Genomic DNA, 20,424 nt, shown 5'->3' with positions numbered 1-20,424 from the left:
TTTTTCTTTTACTTTTACTGTGAAATATTGCTGCTTCCTAAATTTCATGAGTCCAGTATCCTACGGATTATGATCAGTGAGTTTTCTTGTATCAAAATTTGTGACATATATGGTCGTGTCTTTTGATTGCACTGACTTAGAAACTTTAGTGTTCTGTACGAAAAAGGGACCATATACCATAGTGTGTGTGACGTAAATTTCAACTTGATATGTTTACCCGTTCATGAGAAAACGGGGTATTAACATGCGAAGAGACAGATAGTCGGATAACAAACGACAATTTTTTTCATGTGATGTAATAAAAACTAAACAGTTTTAGGATTTTTTCCTTTGGTCGTATTGTGAAACCCTGCTCCTTGCCAAATTTTGTGATTTTAGGGAAGTACGCTATAGGTTTTGATAAATGAGTTCGCGAAAAGCAAAATATGTGACATTACTGGTGGTATCTTTTGATTGCATTAACTGAGAAGCTTTATTCTTTTATATCGGCAAGGACCAGTAGATCTTAATATGTAACGTAAATGTCAACTTGATTCGTTTATCCGTTCCTGAGAAAAAGTGTTTTTAACACTCGGACAGACAAATGGATAGCAAAGTGATCATTTAAGGGTTCCGTTTTGATCGGCTGAGGTAAGGAAATCTAAAAATAAAAAAGAGCCAGAAGTCATCAATTACAGCTTTATATCCACCAAGAAAGTAGATCGCTCTCTCATCTGAACTATTGCTTTTGAGTTCTAAGATTTTTCTTGAAGTTATACCACACCGTGCTGAGAACGTCAGGCCATCTTCAAAATTTCATTTCTTGCACCACACTGGAGACAATCTGTCAACATCGATTTCCATTGCCTTCCTAGGATGTGATGCGGTGCTACATACACCACCATCACGAAGATATCTATGTGATGTTTCCAGAATGAGATTTTCACTCTGCAGCGGAGTGTGCGCTGATATGAAACTTTCTGGCAGATTAAAACTGTGTGCCGGACCGTGACTCGAACTCGGGACCTTTGCCTTTCGCGGGCAAGTGCTCTACCGACTTAGCCACCCACGTAAGACTCACGATCCGTCGTCACAGCTTAAATTCTATGGACTTCTGTGATATTGCTCTGAATCATTTCACCAGCTACATTCAGATTATCATCATTTGGAGCTGATGTAAGTGAGCACCCTAGAGATTCTGAAGATGCGTCTCTTCATTGACTGCACATGGTCGAGAGCCGAGACTGAACTAAGATTCAGCACATCCACGTACTTCTTCCGTCGGAGTGCATCCTTCATTGGGTCAAATAGATGGAAGACGGAATGTGCGAGATCCGGGCTATAGGGTTGATGAGAAAGAACAATTCAACGAAATTTTTTGACTCTCTCTCGGATGCGCAGACTTATGCGAGGCCTTGCGTTGTCATGGAGAAAAAAATTTCGTTTGCATTTTTGTGGCCACGAACACGCTGAAGTCGTTTATTTTGTTTCCTGAGCGTTGCACAATACAGAGTTGATCGCTTCACCATGAAGGAGGACATCAAACAAAAGAGCCCATTCAAAGCCTCAGAAGACCGTCGTCATGACTTTATCGGCTGACAGTTCGGCTTTGATGTTGATGATATGGATGGATGCCCTTTCGTTTCCGGTTCGAAGTGATGAATCCATGTTTCATGGCCTGTGGTGATGTTCGACAAAATATTGTCACGATCAATCTCGTAAAGCGCAAGCAGTTCCGCCCAGGTGGTTCTTCGTTGCTCTTCATGGTCTTCTGTTAGGCTGGAAGGAGCCCAGTGGGCCACACCTTTTAGTACTCCAAATGGTGGACGAGTGTGTCAGCACTACCAACGGAGACGTCCAGTTATGCAGCGAGGTGTTCGACTGTAATCCGTCGATCACCTCGAATGAGAGTGTTCGCACGTTCCAAGACTGCAGGAGTCACAGATGTGTGCGGACTGCCGCCACGCCGGGTATCGGACTGGTCTGCGTGACTTTGCAGTGATGACGACAGACGCCTCACCCAAACCTCAGCGTGCTTTCATTCACTGCCAGGTCTCTGCAGACATTCTGCAAGCGTCTATGAATATCTTACCGTCAAAAGAAACTCCATGACAGCTCTCTTCCTGGAACCCATCTCCGTTCCTGACGCTATTTTGAACGCTACGTACAGAGCCACCAGGTATCGAGACTTCATGAAACAATAGGAACTAGAACAGGAATATTCCTCGATATCCCACAAAAAATTCCGCATTTTTTTCTACCGAAATAGGCCGAGAAAAAATGTTGCATTGTGTACTGAGTGACTCTCGTGTATGTAAAATTCAATTAAGGGATAAGTTGTCGCTCAGCTAATATCCCAGAGCGCCCACCTAGATTTTTTAGACGAAACACCTGTTCCGCTGTTTCACAACACTGTTGTAAAACAGTTCAATCTTGAATATAATAATGTTATTAACACCTCCACTCCTAGGAACCGTATAAAACTGGGAAACATATTAAAGAGCTTCAGAGAATAACGAAAGCTTTGTGTGAAGGAAAATACTTACAAGTCAGGAAACGTACAGTTCTTCCTCTGTGTCAGTTCTCATCACACTGAAACTATGATGAAAGATACAACAGAATCTTTCATTGTGGTAATATTAGCACTTAATGCTTACAGCAGTTGGAGAAATACGCAAGCTGTATGACAACTTACTCTTTACACCAATTAGTCGCAGTCTCCTTTTCTCTAATTGAGAAAAGTACCAAAGAACTGAATATGAATGGCTGGACTGCGATTTGAATCTCTGTCATGGCGAATATGATTCGAATATCGTTTCAGTGGGACACATCGAACGGTCTACTGCACAGTAGTTGGGGGGCCACTGACAGGACCAGGTTACAGTCTCGTTGATGGCATCCCAATGCTGTATCTGAAAACCGTGATGAGTGGCGATGTTGAATGAACTCCTCACTATACCAAGTGCAGAGAGACTTCGGTTTGTTTCTGTACCTCCTACAGATTACAGAATGATTTCTAAAGGATCCAAGCATTTAGGCTGAGAGTGATGTGCCACAAAATAGCTCACCGATGGCGTCATAGATAACGCCACTGGTGAGTCGTAGGGTTTCCCTACCCCTCCCTCCTCCACCCCTCTGACAAAGGATACGTGCCCTATTGATAAATGGCGGGAAATTCAAACTATGGATGGAAATTAAAAAGTAGTCAGGGTTTTCTCCCCACTACTATGACGTTACTATGGAAGTAGGACTGTTGCCGACGGGAAAGTAAATTGACGGGAAACTAAAAAAGTCCGAAATGGCACATTGTTCTGCTGGTGGAAGTAGGTCACTTGTGCTAAGGATAGAATACAAGACGGCTGCCCTGGAATGCCAGTGCAGCTAGGAGAAAGAGAAGTAACTTGCCTGCTAGGAAGCTCCCAGACCTGTAGAGACCTGAAGGGCTGTTTATAGTAGTCAGGTCGTTCGTTCTAAGTGTGGATTTTCATACTACCTGTCCTAAGTTAAGCGATCCCACACGGGGGGAAGGGCCTCGTGTGGTCTCTGACACACCGCCGCCCTCTCGGCCACCACTGTGCCCACTGCTACGCGCCGTCCGCAACGGCGGGCCACGTCCGCGGATGCTGTGAGACAAGACAGGCCGCCGCCCCTGGCAGCATCTGCTCTGGCTGAAGGGGTTGGTGCAATGCACACGTGACTGGCTATCGTAATAGAATTGAGCGCTTTATGCAATTGTAAGCGTCTGCCTGTAGTAAAAGAATTCAAGTATAAACGCATCAATTCTTATACCAAAAGATACGTGTAAGGTAGATGTAACCGTACGTTGTAAACAGTTTTATGTATATTATTCATGACCGGGTTGAAGGAAAGAAAACAAATAGCTAGAGTTCAACAAATACATCTGTTTACTCGTCAAAATAGCAGAAAACGTTTCTGACTACAAAAAAATATTTCCCAATGTGCGAATAGTTAATTTTCACGTTATATATATATTTCAATACTGAAAAAACAATACGCCTCACATGTTACATTTTTACATGATATACAGTCTGAAACAGAACAAATGACGCTCCACGATAATCTGTCATTGTAGCTAGCAGTAACCGATCTAACAACTGCGCGAGACACTTGTCAACATCTACATCTACATACATACTCCGCAATCCACCATACGGTGCGTGGCGGAGGATACCTCTTACCACAACTAGCATCTTCTCTCCCTGTTCCACTCCCAAATGACTGCCTATATGCCTCTGTACGAGCCCTAATCTCTCTTATCTTATCTTTGTGGTCTTTCCGCGAAATATAAGTTGGCGGCAGCAAAACTGTACTGCTGTCAGCCTCAAATGCTGGTTCTCTAAATTTCCTCAGTAGCGATTCACGAAAGGAACGCCTCCTTTCCTCCATAGACTCCCCCCCCCCTCCCCGAGTTCCTGAAGCATTTCCGTAACACTCGCGTGATGATGAAACCTACCAGTAACAAATCTAGCAGCCCGCCTCTGAATTGCTTCTATGTCCTCCCTCAATCCGACCTGATAGGGATCCCGAATGTTCGAGCAGTACTCACGAATAGGTCGTATTAGTGTTTTATAAGCGATGCTACGCCCAAATACTTAATCGACGTGACTGTGTCAAGCGCTACACTACTAACTTATATAGACGTTGCCGATCGCAGCACCGTATTATACCTGTTTACATACCTCTTTTCAAATGTTTCAAATGACTCTGAGCCCTATGGGATTTAACATCTGAGGTCATCAGTCCCCCTAGAATTTCGAACTACTTAAACCTAACTAACCTAAGGACATCACACACATCCATACCCGAGGCAGGATTCGAACCTGCGACCGTAGCGGTCGCGCGGTTCCAGACTGTAGCGCCTAGAACCGCTCGGCCACCGCGGCCGGTTACATACCACTGTATTTGAAAACGCATGACTATATCAGTTTCTTTGGCGGTTCAGTGCATTATGTACGTTTTTACGAATTCACCACGCAATCTTAGGTGCTGTTTTCGACATATTATAGTTCAATTCTTTTATCTTGGCCCGCATCTCGCGGTCGTGCGGTAGCGTTCTCGCTTCCCACGCCCGGGTTCCCGGGTTCGATTCCCGTCGGGGTCAGGGATTTTCTCTGCCTCGTGATGGCTGGGTGTTGTGTGATGTCCTTAGGTTAGTTAGGTTTAAGTAGTTCTAAGTTCTAGGGGACTGATGACCATAGATGTTCAGTCCCATAGTGCTCAGAGCCATTTGAACCATTTTTATCTTGGCGGCTCGCGCGTGCCCGCCCAGACGCGGGAGATTGCTTCGATGCCAGTTGTATGCGCCAAGAGAAGCGGCGCCGTAGTATAGTATAGTATAGTTCGCAAACTTACGTTTAGGGGGGAGCGCGCAGTTTATGAAGTAAAGCCACCACGGCCGCATTAACCCTTTCGCTGCTACAGAGACGTGCTCCCCGCATTGGCGTTGTGCGCGATTTTGTCATCACTGCACTGCTCGCTTGTGCAGACACATGGTGTTCCGACTGCTTTGACGCACTGATCATTCAATTTCACAAAAACTATTTGGCGCAAAAATTTGATTTTTACACATCTTCTGGACTCATACCTTCCGCCCATAAATGACTTAATTTTGTTTCGATGTTCAACGCAGTTATTGTGCAGCATTAAATGTAGTAAACCATTGCACGAAATTTTGAAGAGTTTGCAGAGGTAAAAGTCACAGCGTATACTTTCCGTATGGTCGATTTTAGTTGCCACTAGAAATTTCAAAAAAATTACATTCAAACGAATAAAATTCATGAAGTAAGACACTTCGATATGGTTTTTAAATAAAGAAAACATTAAGCACCAAACAAGGTTTGAATTCGGAATCTTTAGCTTAACAACCAAACACCTTAACCGTTACGCTAACGCAGCTCGTCACTCAACAGACTTCCTGGAGAATTTTAAAGGGTCACGCAAAATAACGACAAACACTGTTGGTATGACTATGAATTACTCACGTTTCGTCGAAGTACAATAGGAAATAAACAATTACCGCTGTTCTTTATTGCGAAAAAGCGGTTAGTGAGAATGAATTTCCTTGCTATCGCCTGAATTAGGAGGCTTATTGCTTGTTTGGTTTAATTAATTAATAGAATATGAAGCAATTGGTGTAAAGAATGCTTTTTCCAAACTTTCTTTTATAGAAAGTCTGCTATCAAGACATTGCTTTTGTTCAATTACTTTATTTATGACTGAGCGTTTCTAGAACTGAAGACACTCGTCCGTGCTCTGCACTGCAGTCGAGCTCTTGCAACGTCGTTCTCTGTTAATTGGCTCACTGTGTTTTGTGACGTCAGATGCGCAGAACGAACCTAAACTCGGTCGCCGTCGTAAATGACGCGCACTTTAGTAACTAAAGAGTAACAGCATCAACATCATTTGTATTATAAGCAGTGATTATTGCAGGGCAAATAGGAAAAGGAAAAACTAAAAGCTGTTCCAGTTAGGTCCAGCCTCCCCTAAGTCAGAATGAAATCCAATGGTTAGGATAGTTAATTTGCGATTTTCTTCGTCGTCCTGGCACCCTCCGAGCTTGTTCCCCACCTCTGGTGACGGGCGCTAAGGACCAACGGCCTTCCATGTCCGCCGCGGCCGGGTCCCCGGTGCAGGCTGCCACCTCGGGCCACGTGCCCCCCGCTGTCTCCGGGGCGTTGGCCACCGGCCGTCGGTATTTTTAGGCCAGTGGGCTCCCGCAGGCGACGCCCAGAGCTCAGAGCTCACCTGCCGACGGACACGCGGTCGATGGCCGCCACTTCCCCCCCCCCCCCCCTCACTCCCCCCCCCCCCCCCGCCACGCCACCCCAGACCTCTTCTCTCGCTATTTCACGGACGACAAACGTTATTGCCCGCCAACATCCGACTGGCGCGGCGATAAATCGGCCGGGGTGTGATCTGCCGCCGAAATGAAATCCGCCGCGTCCGGTGTCCGTCGGCCCGCGTCACAAACGCCTCACTCTCTGCCGCCGTCAGAACATGTCGTGACCGTCGCTCCCGCTGGTACTGTAACCTCCGTGACTCAGCACTCGTTAAAGCATGTGCTATGGTAAGTGAGCGGGATTCACCTTATGTGAAATGATTTTCGTATAGATATCGACCGCGTGTACCTGAACGGTGCAAATCAGACTTACATTCACTCTGTAATAACAACGATCCGTCAAGCAAGTTCGAAATGCAATTACACGTCAGGATGGATCAAAAGCAACCCAGAAGATGTTACCAATTTGATAATAATACGGTCGCCAGCCTAATTAGGCATTAACTGAATTTCTTCCCCTGTACAAGTTGGTATATATTCATGCAAAACAACAAGTTGTAACACTGCATAATATAGTAGAATTTTACAACCATAAAATCTATTGAACTAATAGTTTCACGTTCTGTACTGATATGGAAAACCATGAATACATAACACTACACTATAACGTATACTAAAAAACTTAATATTGTCCATTAATCTGATTAAAACCGGGCATAGGTTACCCCAGAAAAAGAACTTTCGTGCCACACACAAAATGTCAATTTTGATAAAGATAAAACACTGATAAATTTTGACTTTTATATTGACTTTAACTTTTGCTGGTCAAACCAATTTAGGACACTCCAGAATTCAAATGAATGAGAGGGGACCCCGAAACTGTTATGATCGCTGTATTTAAAAAAAAATTGATTACTGAATTTATTATGCGTTCAAGATTTCCAGTATATAAGTAACTACTCTTTTCATCTTATTTACTGCTCTTTTAAATGCCTTTAAATTCGTCTCGAAATAATAAACTTCATTACTATATCAATACTAAAGTTATCTTTTAACTTCGTTAGACCTTCGTTATTCATTTACTGGTTCATTAACAAAACATTTCTTTAAACATCATTCTAATATAGCTAGTTCTGCAAATAATTATTATTAACACATATTTTAATTTTTATTTTGGGACACTCGGATTGCACAACGTTTGGAAAGGACTCTGTCTAGGTTAGTTGTGAGGATAATTAAATGATGGAAAAGTTCTGGTAAAATTTAGGTTATTATTGAACAGTTCACTCTATGGTCCATACGAATACAGTACTAAAAGTTTCAACCTGCTAGTATCGATGCGGCGGTTGGCGGGCGGCGAGATGGCGAGGCACAGAGCACGCATACAACCACAGCTAAGGTTCTTGACGTATCGGCAATTTAATTCTTCTTAGCGTCGCAATACTTTTCCATTTAGTGGCTATGTAATTTTGCCATGCTGTGTGGGCGTTGGAACGGCATACCCGAGGCTCAGTGAAGCTATGTCTACCAGGAGAGCCTTCTCGCTCCAGAAGGTGTTGCTCAAACCAGTGCCAAACTCCAACTACTACTGTGCCTGTTGTGCCATGCAGTGCCAGCGTGCATTTTCCCGCGCTCGCCTGCCATCCACCTTTTAGCGCTCCCTGACAGACCGGGTATTCACCCGAGGTTTTGCATTCTACATATCCTAACACACTGCCTACGTATGGACCAGACGCACAGTTACAATTTTAAACATCTTGCAACAGTTTCAACATTTGTTACATTTCAATTCTATTACAATATTACTTGACATTTGACATAAACATTAATATTCATACTGAAACTTGTTTACAGTTTTCTGAACACAATGGCATGAAACAAAAAAAATTGAAATTAGAACATCAATTACACAAGTTTATCGAAAAATCTGATGGGAAGAATTACTTATATGTACAATATTACAGAGTCTTTGTTGTTACACTACGTACCGCTGTTGTTACCATTCGTTTTGTAAGCTTTCCTTAAAAAACTATGTCTGTATGAGTGAGTTGTAAAGATACTGTTTTCCAACATTTTCTCCGCGTGCAACGCGTACGGTAGACACCGTGTTCAACTGCTGAGCTATACTGACTGTTGGGTGGCCCTGTCGCGCAACCGCTACGGGCGCAGGTTGGAATCCTGCCTCGGGCATCGATGTGCGTGATGTCCTTAGGTTAGTTAGGTTTCAGTAGTTCTAAGTTCTAGGGGACTGATAACCTCATATGTTAAGTGCCATTTTGGTGGCCCTGTGTTGCCGACGTGAACGGTGCCTTGAAACAAAACTTAAACTTAATAACTGCAGAATATGAAATAATGGAAATAAATCTAATTAACAGCCACTAGAAACTAATACCGTGCTCAACGAAAACTGTATAACAACCTCAGTACCGAAGTACATAATGAAAATTGCGTGACGCGTCTGCAATGTTTGATTTTGAGTAACCACAAAAATAAATTACTGATCTATTCAGAAAAATATAAATGTATGAAATTACGAGCAATGTTCACCGAAAATTAATGTGCTAGTTTGGCACAACTCCTGATAAATTAGACTACCTACTGTTTAGTGATAAGAATGCAAGGTTAGATCTGCCCTGATGGCCGTTGTGGCGAGTGGTTCTAGGAGCTTCAGTCTAGAACCGCGTGACCGCTACGGTCGCAGGTTCGAATCCTGCCTCGGGTATGGATGTCCTTACGTTAGTTATGTTTAAGTAGTTCTAAGTTCTAGGGGACTGATGACCTTAGATGTTAAGTCCCATAGTGCTCAAAGCCATTTGAACCATTTTTTGAGATCTGCCCTGAAACAAAAGTGACTTTCCCCTTGCTCAGCATGCTGTTTTGTGTCTGGTGTACTGCCGATCTCGAGGGCAAACACAAATCAGTAGATGCAGCAGCTGCAGAAAAATTATTTACTCAATTTTTTTTGCTTCTCAGAAACAGCCTCGCTAGGTGTGGCACACACGACGGAATATTCAGAACTTTACTAACAGTGATGAAGATGTGTTTTATTTTAAAGAAAATCGTTCTTGTAAATTAAACTCTGGTTATTCACGAAAGTAATGTACTACAAAGAAAACTAACAGATGCAAAATTTTCTCATTACAAAACCTACAGACATCTCATCCATTTGCGTAATTTGTGACATAATAAAAACAAAGATATCAAATTAAGACTAATCATAAATATTATTAGTTATCTGAGGGACAAAGATTTTCTTCAATTAATAATTCTGACAAACAAACATCTTATTCTTCCGAATGCATGCGTCATGTTTAAAAATTCCTCCAAAACTCTTCTTCTTTAATACAAAACAATGAACTAGCTTCATAAACAAGTTTTCATCTCCATAACAAAGCATTTCAAATAGTTTCTGTCAGATTATAAATCTAAGGACTCGTTCTCTGACAAACTCAACTGCTCGCTGCTATACCTCAAACAAGAATGCTCCAGCGCTGTACAACTGATTAACTAGCAAGTGAACCACAGATAAAACTAAACACAGACCCATTCACTACTGGTGCAATGCGCTCATTCAAGTTTGTCCCTGTACAGTAAAGCTGCATTATTTACACTAGTCTATTTTCCCAAAGCACGATGGCATCTTTATGGATGACAACACGCCATGTCACCAGACCACAACTGCTTGCGCCTGGTTTGAAGAACATTCTGGACGAATGATTTGACCACACAGGCCGCCCGAAATGAATCCCATCGGACATCTATGAGACATAATAGAGAGGATTGTTCGTGCACAGTATCCTGCACGGTAACTGAACCGTGGATTTACTTTCAAAATCATTTCTTAAACAATTTACTTTATTTACTAGCGATTCATCAAGAACATTAACACATTTAATCACACTATGTGAGCGTGGAAGTAGCTGCCAGTGGGTAACTGATGAAAACAAATTTCTTTCAACAAATGGAAATGTTATTCCTAAAAACCCTTTCAGTTAAAAAAAACAGTTTTAAATATTATAATCAGAAAGCACCCTCTAAATATCAAGTTACACAAGTTACAATTGCATTCAGAGGCACAAATAACAATTTATTTTATTTTATTTTATTTTATTTATTTATTTTTTGACAGTATGAGCTTTCGGACTGAGAAGCTTGCCGCTCCCTTTTGACACGGCCATAGTGACGACCGCTCACAACAACCTTTGAAAGACTACACTGGTGCAAAGCTGCAACACACCAGATTACTTTAAACTAAAAATTTTAACAACTCACACAAACACCTAAACTATGCACCCCGTAGGAGGGATGGAAATGGTACAAAACACTCACATTAAAAAAAAAAAATTACTTACGGTGGAAGGGTGGCAACATTATATACTAAAGTGACCATTTAAATAAAAACCCATGAAATGCAGTATTACATAAAATATACAAACATGCTCTACATTACACATATACCGCCTCTCAAGATGATAGACAAGATAAAAACATATTTCAGGAATTCGCCCTTTACACCTTAAGCAATAAATTCGTTAACACCGAATCCGACAAACATGACAGAGGCAGCTATTAACGTATGGAAGATTGACAGGGGAATTACTGAACAACCCGAACCGCAGATTGCTCTAGCCCACCCCTACTCCACAAGTGAAAAACGGACCACCCAATTCGTAAATAACCACCTTCCCGCGGGTGGTGGGACGACCCCAGAACAAAGCGGCTGGTGACCTCACCAAGAAAACAAGTAGAATTTAACAAGTTAATGAAATAATATATCTCCAATCACTTAACTGCTAATAAACTGCGATTTCTGGCGAAGACCTGGCGTAGCACCCCCAACGCTCTCCGGAACCTTTCGTTGCCAGCCGCTTCAACGGACGCAGGAAGGCGCGCCGATCTCCCGTCTCACGACGTCGCAGCTCGCACCGACCAGCTCGATGTCGTGGTTTGACTCCTGTTGCTCTCGTGTCGACCGCGAAGCCACTACGTCTCTCTACACGGCGCGCCCACTGGACTCAAGTGGGGACCTCACATGCGCCGACGCTCAAGGCAGACAAGTCATCTTGTGTCTCAGTGCGCGACCGACCAACCGATCGATCCAACCGCCAATGACCGTTGGCCGAGCAACTCGAGCAGACTGGCGGCCTAACGCGCAGACTCAGATGCCGGAACTCAGCCCAGACCGGGCGACCACTAACTGGGTTCTGTTACTGGCGATGTGGCAAGACTCTCATTTTCTGGCTTTAAGGTTTGATCCAAACGACACACATACTAGCACTCCGACTACGTACAGACACTAACTGCCGCACAAACGCGAACCAGAGGCAGACTAGCAACTGGTGACGTGAGGCTGACCCAGCCTGACTCCGACTCACCAACCCCACTGGCGAGCTTATTGTTGTTGTTGTGGTCTTCAGTCCCGAGACTGTTTTGATGCAGCCCTCCATGCTACTCTATCCTGTGCAAGCTTCTTCATCTCCCAGTACCTACTGCAACCTACATCCTTCTGAATCTGCTTAGTGTATTCATCTCTTGGTCTCCCTCTACGATTTTTACCCTCCACGCTGCCCTCCAATACCAAATTGGTGATCCCTTGATGCCTCAGACCATGTCCTACCAACCGATCCCTTCTTCTGGTCAAGCACTTATAGCGCCCCTTAAATGCACGTAAACAGGCAACCTTTCCCCTTTTCCACCAGAGGGAGACACCAAAGCTGCGACTGCCACAGCGGCGCCACCGCCAGAAACGGAGGGCGACTGCTTCACACTACGCGCTCTGACGCGCTCTTCAAAACAGCAAATTTTACCACGACTCAGCAACACTTTTGCAATTATGTACGGCGATAGAGGGAACATAGCTCAGTATTACTGCAGGGGACTTCCAACGACTTGTTGAGTCCATTCCAAGTCGAGCTGCTGCACTACACCGGGAAAAAGGACATGATCTTAGGAGGTGTCCAATGACTTTTGTCACGTCAGTGTAGCAGAGCCCGGCTGTTCTGATGAAGACGGCTGTATCCTGGGGTATAAATGCTGTGGCCAGCACTGAGTCTGCGGAAGAACTTTGTGTCTGTATCACCCGGGAGCTTCTGAAGCGGAGGCTGATGGACGTTTGCACCCGGAAAACTGCCGACGCGGAAGCACGTGGCTTCTGCTAAAGCGCGTTGGTTCGTCCGGCGAGCAGACTGCGGCTGCAACCTTGATTCGGTTCTGGGCCAGTTTTCCGTGATGCTGGAGCATCAGACCGCTATATTGCATTTATCTACTATCTTCGGAATTGTGTGGACGATAGTTTTCTGAAAATCTGATGTCTTTTCAGATTATAGATTTTACATAACATGGTGAAAACATGTGGTCGCCATTCCCTACCACCGATTTTAGAACCCTCGAACAGCTGTTATCTCTGCATTCTGCTTTATTTGATTTTTATTATTTATTAAATTTATTAATATTATTTATTAAAGCTGATTTAAATTCCGATTTTGGTGCAGGAGCTCTTATGAATTCCACACCGTCTCTCATTTCTTCTTCTTTCACGTCATGAGACCTCATACTACACTCTTAATGTTGATGCCCTTTGTCTTAAATCCGCTGAAGGCTCTTTTAAGTTTTCGGTACGCTGAATCAGTTCTTCCGATGATCATTTGCTTTTCGATCTTTTCGCGTTTTTCCAGCAGCCGCTGGCTTTGGCGTCCCTGTAATTCCTGTTTATTTCATTCCTTTGTTGGTTATGTTGCCCTATTCCTGACGTTTCCTGAATGTTTCTGTATTTTCTTATTCCACCGATCAGTTGAATTATTTCTTCTGCTGCCTAAGGTGTCTCCAGTTTTACCTTCCTTGTTCGTATTTCTGCCTCTTCAACTCCTGCCAATGCCCTTTTTACAGATACCTAGTACTTTCTAACCGAAATTTCTATGGTATTCATTATTGTAATACACTGAAGTGCCACAGACATATGTAAAGAGGCAGAATACGGCGCTGCCGTCGGCAAATTCTGTATAAGACAAGAAGTGTCAGGCGCAGTTGTTAGACAGGTTACTGCTGCTACAATGGCAGGTTATCAAAATTTAATTGAGTTTGAACGTGGTGTTATAGTCGTCGTACGAGCGATGGGACACAGCATCTCCGATGAAGTGGGGATTTTCCCGTACGACTTTTTCACTAGCGTACAGTGAATATTAGGAATCCGGTAAAACATAAAATTTTCGACATCGCTGCGGCCGGAAAAAGATGCGGCAAGAGTGGGACCAGCGACGACTTAAGAGAATCGTTCAGCATCTACATCTACATAGATACTCTGCAAATCAGATTTAAGTGCTTGGCAGAGGGTTCATCGAACCACCTTCACAATTCTCTATTATTCCAGTCTCGTACAGCGCGCGGACAGAACGAGTATCTATATCTTTCCGTGCGAGCTTTGATTTCCCTTATTTTATCTTGGTGATTGTTTCTCCCTATGTAGGTCGGTGGCAACAATATATTTTCCCATTCGGAGGCGAAAGTTGGTGATTGGAATTTCGCAACAAAAAACGCCTTTCTTTTAATGATGTCCAGCCCAAATCCTGTATCATTTCAGTGACACTCTCTCCCTTATTTCGCGATAATACAAAACGTGCTGCCTTTCTTTGAAGTTTTTCGATGTACTCCGTCAGTCCTATATGGTAAGGATCCCAAACCGCGCAGCAGCATTCTAAGAGAGGACAGACAAGCGTAGTGCAGGTAGTCTCCTTTGTAGATCTGTTACTTTTCTAAGTGTCCTGTCAATAAAACGCAGTTCTTGGTTAGCCTCCCCACATTTTCTATGTGTTTCTTTCAATTTAAGTTGTTATACTTCGTGACAGAAGTGTTACCCTTCCGAAAACTGCTGCAGAATCAGTGCTAGGCCATCAACAAGTGTCAGCGTGCGAACCATTCAACGAAACATCAGCGGTATAGCTTTCGGAGCCGAAGGTTCACTCATGTATCCTCGATAACTGCACGACACAAAGCTTTACACCCCGTCAACATCGACATGGAACTGTTGATGGCTGGAAACATGTTGCCTGGTCGGACGAGTCTCGTTTCAAATTGTATCGAACGGATGAGCGTGTACGGGTGTGGAGACAGCCTCACGAATCCATGGACCCGGCATGCCAACAAGGGACTGTTCAAGCTGGTGGAGGCTCTGTAATGCTGACTCCAGTAACACTATTCTGAGTTTAAACACTTCCGCTGGCCCCCAAACTCCCCAGACATGGACATTACTGAGAATATCTATGATGCCTTACAACGTGCTGTTCAGAAGAGGTCTCCACCCTCTCGTACTCTTACGGATTTATGGCAGCCCTGCAGGATTCATGGTGTCAATTCGCTCCAGCACTACTTCAGACTTCGGTGGAGTCCATGATGCGTCGTGTTGCGGCTCTTCTGTGTGCTCGCGGGGTTCCTACGAGATATTAGGCAGATGTACCAGTTTATTTGGGTCTTGAGTGTGTCTACAGCCTTAAAGAATTTCAAAAGCATCTCACCGTTCCTCAGTACTTCAGTATCCCACTTCTTTCTACATTCATTCTTTCGGCAGAACCTCTTAATCATTAATACGCTATCACTTGAGACTATATATACTCCTGAGTACGCCTTACAATCTATCTTTCTGTCTGACAATGATATATATGAGTCTCTGGGTTTTTTCAAGTAAACATTATCTTGCGATTTCTGAGTAGTGTATTTGACACTGTTAGTTCAAATTTGTTGCATAAAATAGTTTGTCACTCTACTCTCTCATCCTTATTTCCGAATCCATATCCTCCCGTAACTCTTTTCCTGTATTCTATTTCCTATAATCCCTACCACAGTGCTCCATTTGTCAATATTACTAGCTTTTCATGTCCCTTTACATACTATACTAGCCTTGAATGTCCTACACACTTTCGCTATCTGTTTATTTACTGGCTGTGACGTCGGAATACATATCTGAATTATTATTAGTAACACTGGATTCCTGGCGATACTAAAGAGAACAGCATTGTCACTGAACTGTTCAGAACAACTCACTCCCCACCCTACCTTCCTATTCATAACGAATCCTGTTCGTGTTATACCATTTTCTTCTACTGCTGACACTACCATATACTCGTTCGACCACACATCATTATCTTCTTTCGATTTCACTTCAGTGACTCCGACTATTTCAGATTTTATAACTTCCCTACCGCGTTCAAGCTACTGACTTTCCACTCTTCGCTTTGTAGAATGTTTCCCTTTCGTTGATTATTGAGTCTTTTTCTCGTGGTTACCTCCGTCATGGCAGTCTCGTCCCGGAGATCCGAACCGGGACGAAGCCGGATTTTTATTCTATTATGGTACATTGGAACGCATGAGGCAATACTGACCCTACGACTTATCTTAGAGAATAGATTAAGGAAAGGCAAACCTACGTTTCTAGCATTTGTAGACTTAGAGAAAGCTTTTCACAATGTTGACTGGAATACTCGCTTTCAAATTCTGATTGTGGCAGGGGTAAAATATAGGGAGCGAAAGGCTATTTACAAATTGTACAGAAACCAGATTGCAGTTATAAGAGTCGAGGGGCATGAAAGGAAAGTAGTGGTCGGGAAGGGAGTGAGACAGGGTTGTAGCCTATCCCCGATGTTATTCAATCCGTATATTGAGCAAGTAGTAAAGGAAACAAAAGAAAAATTCAGAGTAGAAATTAAAATCCATGGAGAAGAAATAAAAACTTTGATGTTCGCCGATGACATAGTAATTCTTTCAGAGACACCAAAGGACCTGGAATGGACAGTGTCTTGAAACGAGGATATAAGAAGAACATCAACAAAAGCAAAACGAAAATAATGGAATGTAGTCGAATTAAATCGGGTGATGCTGCGGGTATTAGATTAGGAAATGAGACGCTTAAAGTAGTAAATGAGTTTTGCTATTTGGGTAGCAAAATAACTCACGATGGTCGAAGTAGAGAGGATATAAAATGTAGACTGGCAATGGCAAGGAAAGCGTTTCTGAAGAAGAGAAATATGTTAACATCGAGTATAGATTTAAGTATCAGGAAGTCATTTCTGAAAGTATTTGTGTGGTGTGTAGCCACGTATGGAAGTTAAACGTGGACGATAAATAGTTTAGACAAGAAGAGAATAGAAGCTTTCGAAATGTGGTGCTACAGAAGAATGCTGAAGATTAGATGGGTAGATCACATAACTAATGAGGAGGTATTGAACAGAATTGGGTAGAAGAGAAATTTGTGGCACAACTTGACTAGAAGAAGGGATCGGTTGGTAGGACATATTCTGAGGCATCAAGGGGTCACCAATGTAGTATTGGAGGGCAGCGTGGAGGGTAAATATGGTAGAGGGAGGCCAAGAGATGAATACACGAAACAGATTCAGAAGGATGTAGGTTGCAGTAGGTACTGGGAGATGAAGAAGCTTGCACAGGATAGAGTAGCATGGAGAGCTACATCAACCCAATCTCTGGACTGATGACCGCAACAACAACATAGTACATTGAGCATTTACATCATTCCTGCTGAGAAGTTGAGAAAACAAGTACATAAAATTTTATGTGTAATAGCCAGAAAATAGATACAAAATTTGCAATAACATGAACAGCGGAATGTCCAGGGCATTCGACTGTTAAATGAGCAGTCAAAATAAGGTGTAAAAAGAGCCCATAAAAGGAACAAGCCGGGATCTTTTGCCAATGGAGAGATATTCATGACACGTTTTCGTTAGCGAACTTAACGAACGACATGTCCTGTTGTTGCAAATGTAGTGATTTCCATTGCTTTCTGCTTCCTGATGCCGTTGATCATTGGCGATTCTTCCGCCTTTTTAGGGGCAACAGGTTGTCCCGAATCTCTGTTCCTTCCTCCGTCCTCTTTTGCAAGGCAGCTGACAATGTTTGCGATTCCTTACACAAGAAGTCTTCGGCCACCATTGGTGATGATTTTTATTCATAACTTAAGGAGCTGTTGGTGTGGAACTCTGAAACCAGTCCGTTTTTTTAATTACTGGTGAAAGACGCTACCTTTTTCTTCCTCGTATATGTTGTGCATTTCTATGCGAATTACAGGGGATAGCCACTCGCCTGAATGAACGTGCTGAGCTATCGTGCCGGCACAATAGACCACGGCTTCTCCCTGGCAAGTCTCGTTCCAGCGGTAGTGGACTTCATGAAGTAGGCACAACAACAGACACTGAACGGATTCACAGACGCGCTTCTGGGACTGCAATAGGATGGTGTAGCACATACGCAAGTTTAACACAAGTGTTCTAGGACCGTCGTAATTTTCGGGAAACCTTGTTGCAAGAATTTAGACGGGGTAACTGAGACACTCTGTGAGATATTCTGTTGCCACCATAGTACAGGGTGGAAAAAAAACAACAAAAATAACAAAAAAAAACGTTGGTACAAACTACGACGTGCACACACTTTATTCAACACGTAAACGTCCCTAGAGATATTCGGATTTAGGTTATGACATGTTCGATATGCCTGCCATTTATAGTGATGATGTGACGCAGACGAACAGCGAAATTCTGCGTGACCCATTGAAGTGTCGGAATATCGATGCTGTCGATGACCACCTGAATGGCAGTTTTCAGCTCAGTAATGGTTTTGGTGTTATTGCTGTACTCCTTGTTTTTAATACAGCCCCACAGAAAGGAGTCGCATGTGCTCAGGTCTGGAGAATATGTCGGCCATTCGAGGCCCATGCCAGTGGCCTCTGGGTACACCAGAGCGGTTCCAGAGTGCTCCTCCAGGACACTCTCGTGCTCCGTCTTGCATGAACCACATCTTGTCGAAATAGGGGTCACTATGGATAATGGGGATGAAGTCATCTTCTAAAACTTTTAGTACAGTTCGGTAGTCACCGTGCCATCAAGGAATATCTAACCGATTATTCCGTGACTGTACATTGTACACCAGACATCACCCTTTGAGGATGAAGAGACTTCTCGATCGCGAATTGCGGATGCTGAGTCCCCTACTGACGAACTCATGCAAACCATACAGCGCGTACTAATTCCAATTATGCCCCGTGGCCAACCGTGCGGTTTGAACATCCTAACGCAAACTATTCAGAAGTTATGACGATTTTATTTCATATAGTGCAATAATAGTCATCTTGTATATATCGTGTGGGGGCCACGAGAATATGAGAGTAAGATGAGATTAGGGTGCGTGCAAAGGCGTATAGGTATTTTTCTCTCACTCAGATATGCGAAGGTTGTAGGGCAGGAAATTACTGATGTTGATACGAAGTACTCTCAGTTACGTACTCTACAGTGACTTGTGAAGTATACATGTAGATGGAGAAATACATTTCACTTTTGGAACAGAACTTAAGCTAGTATGTTTGCCACAAATCTCCGTAGTCTTGTGAGCCTATGTAGCAAGCTTTTTTATCCCACCGTTCAAGAACTGTTTGTTCTTGTCGCCTAGACACTTTACACCGACTGGCTAACTTTATCACTGTGTGCAAGAAGACGAATTCTCTAACTTCGGAAGGCAGGTATGAATTTTTCCATATAACTTCCCCTCACACGGTACCAACTTTGGAAACAGGCAAATGTTGGCGGAAGATGTGGACTGAACGACAGATACGCAGAAAGTTCTCCCCAGAAGTATTGTAGGAGTTTCCCCGTGAGTTGAGCGGAAGCATGTTGTCACACAGAAAAAATATTCATCGTCACCGCATTCCTAACAATTGACAGTTGTTTCGACAGACTGACGCAGCTTATCTGCCTATCTGTTTCCATACTCTGCAAAACTCTGTGCAGTGAATGGCAGAATGTAGAATTACGGTTCCTTCCTTCCTGGCACATTAGCGTATTGATCACGTGAAGTATGATATTTTTAATGCGGTAATTAGTCTAATTCTGTCTTTTTCAGTCTCTACGAGAGCTAGAGAATGGCGACAGTGGTATATTCCTCGATTACTAACTCAAGTCTATATCTTGAAACTTTGTTAACAGGATAGTTGACGTGTATCTTCTAAAGTCTATGGTTTTATCGTGATTTCCCCGTAACCACTGCTACCGCCCATCTTTATATACGCACAATATCCCTTGTTACGTTTTCCGTGGCGCACGGTGTCTCGCTGCACTCGTGAGAGCTTGTGGCAGAACCGGTTTATAGTATTTCGTGACTTTAATTACTTATAAATCATATTTCAGGTAGATCAAAAAAATATATAAAACCAGTTACATACTGTCAGCGTAAGAATTCGTTTGATCTCAAAAATGTTTATCCCGGCTAATATTTGTCACTCTTCTAAAGAAATCTCCGCTTGACGTTGTGTAGAAATCTTCTCTGTAAAGTCGTGTGAGTGGCACTAAATTGCATATCATTTATCAGATTTTACACAACTGTTACTTAAGATGGAAGCACTTTTCTCTAGCAAAATACTACCCGCGCACAACACTGACGTATGTCTCCTATTAAAATATTTCATGAAAATCATCCGAAATAATTAGGCTTCATACATCAGCTAATAAGGAATTGATATTACGTAACGTGCTGTGAGCACTGTTTTTAAAGATTAAATCTGACTTGAATTCTGTCTTTTAAAATAGTTTCGGGACCACCGGTGCACATTTATTTCCATTAATTTATATCTAACAACATTTATGTTTGTTAAAATTCTC

The sequence above is a fragment of the Schistocerca piceifrons genome, chromosome 3 (genome assembly GCF_021461385.2).
Source record: "Schistocerca piceifrons isolate TAMUIC-IGC-003096 chromosome 3, iqSchPice1.1, whole genome shotgun sequence".
In the NCBI taxonomy this organism is placed as follows: Eukaryota; Metazoa; Arthropoda; class Insecta; order Orthoptera; family Acrididae; genus Schistocerca; species Schistocerca piceifrons.
The sequence above is the reverse complement of the archived record's forward strand: the minus strand, read 5'-3'. Positions refer to the sequence as shown.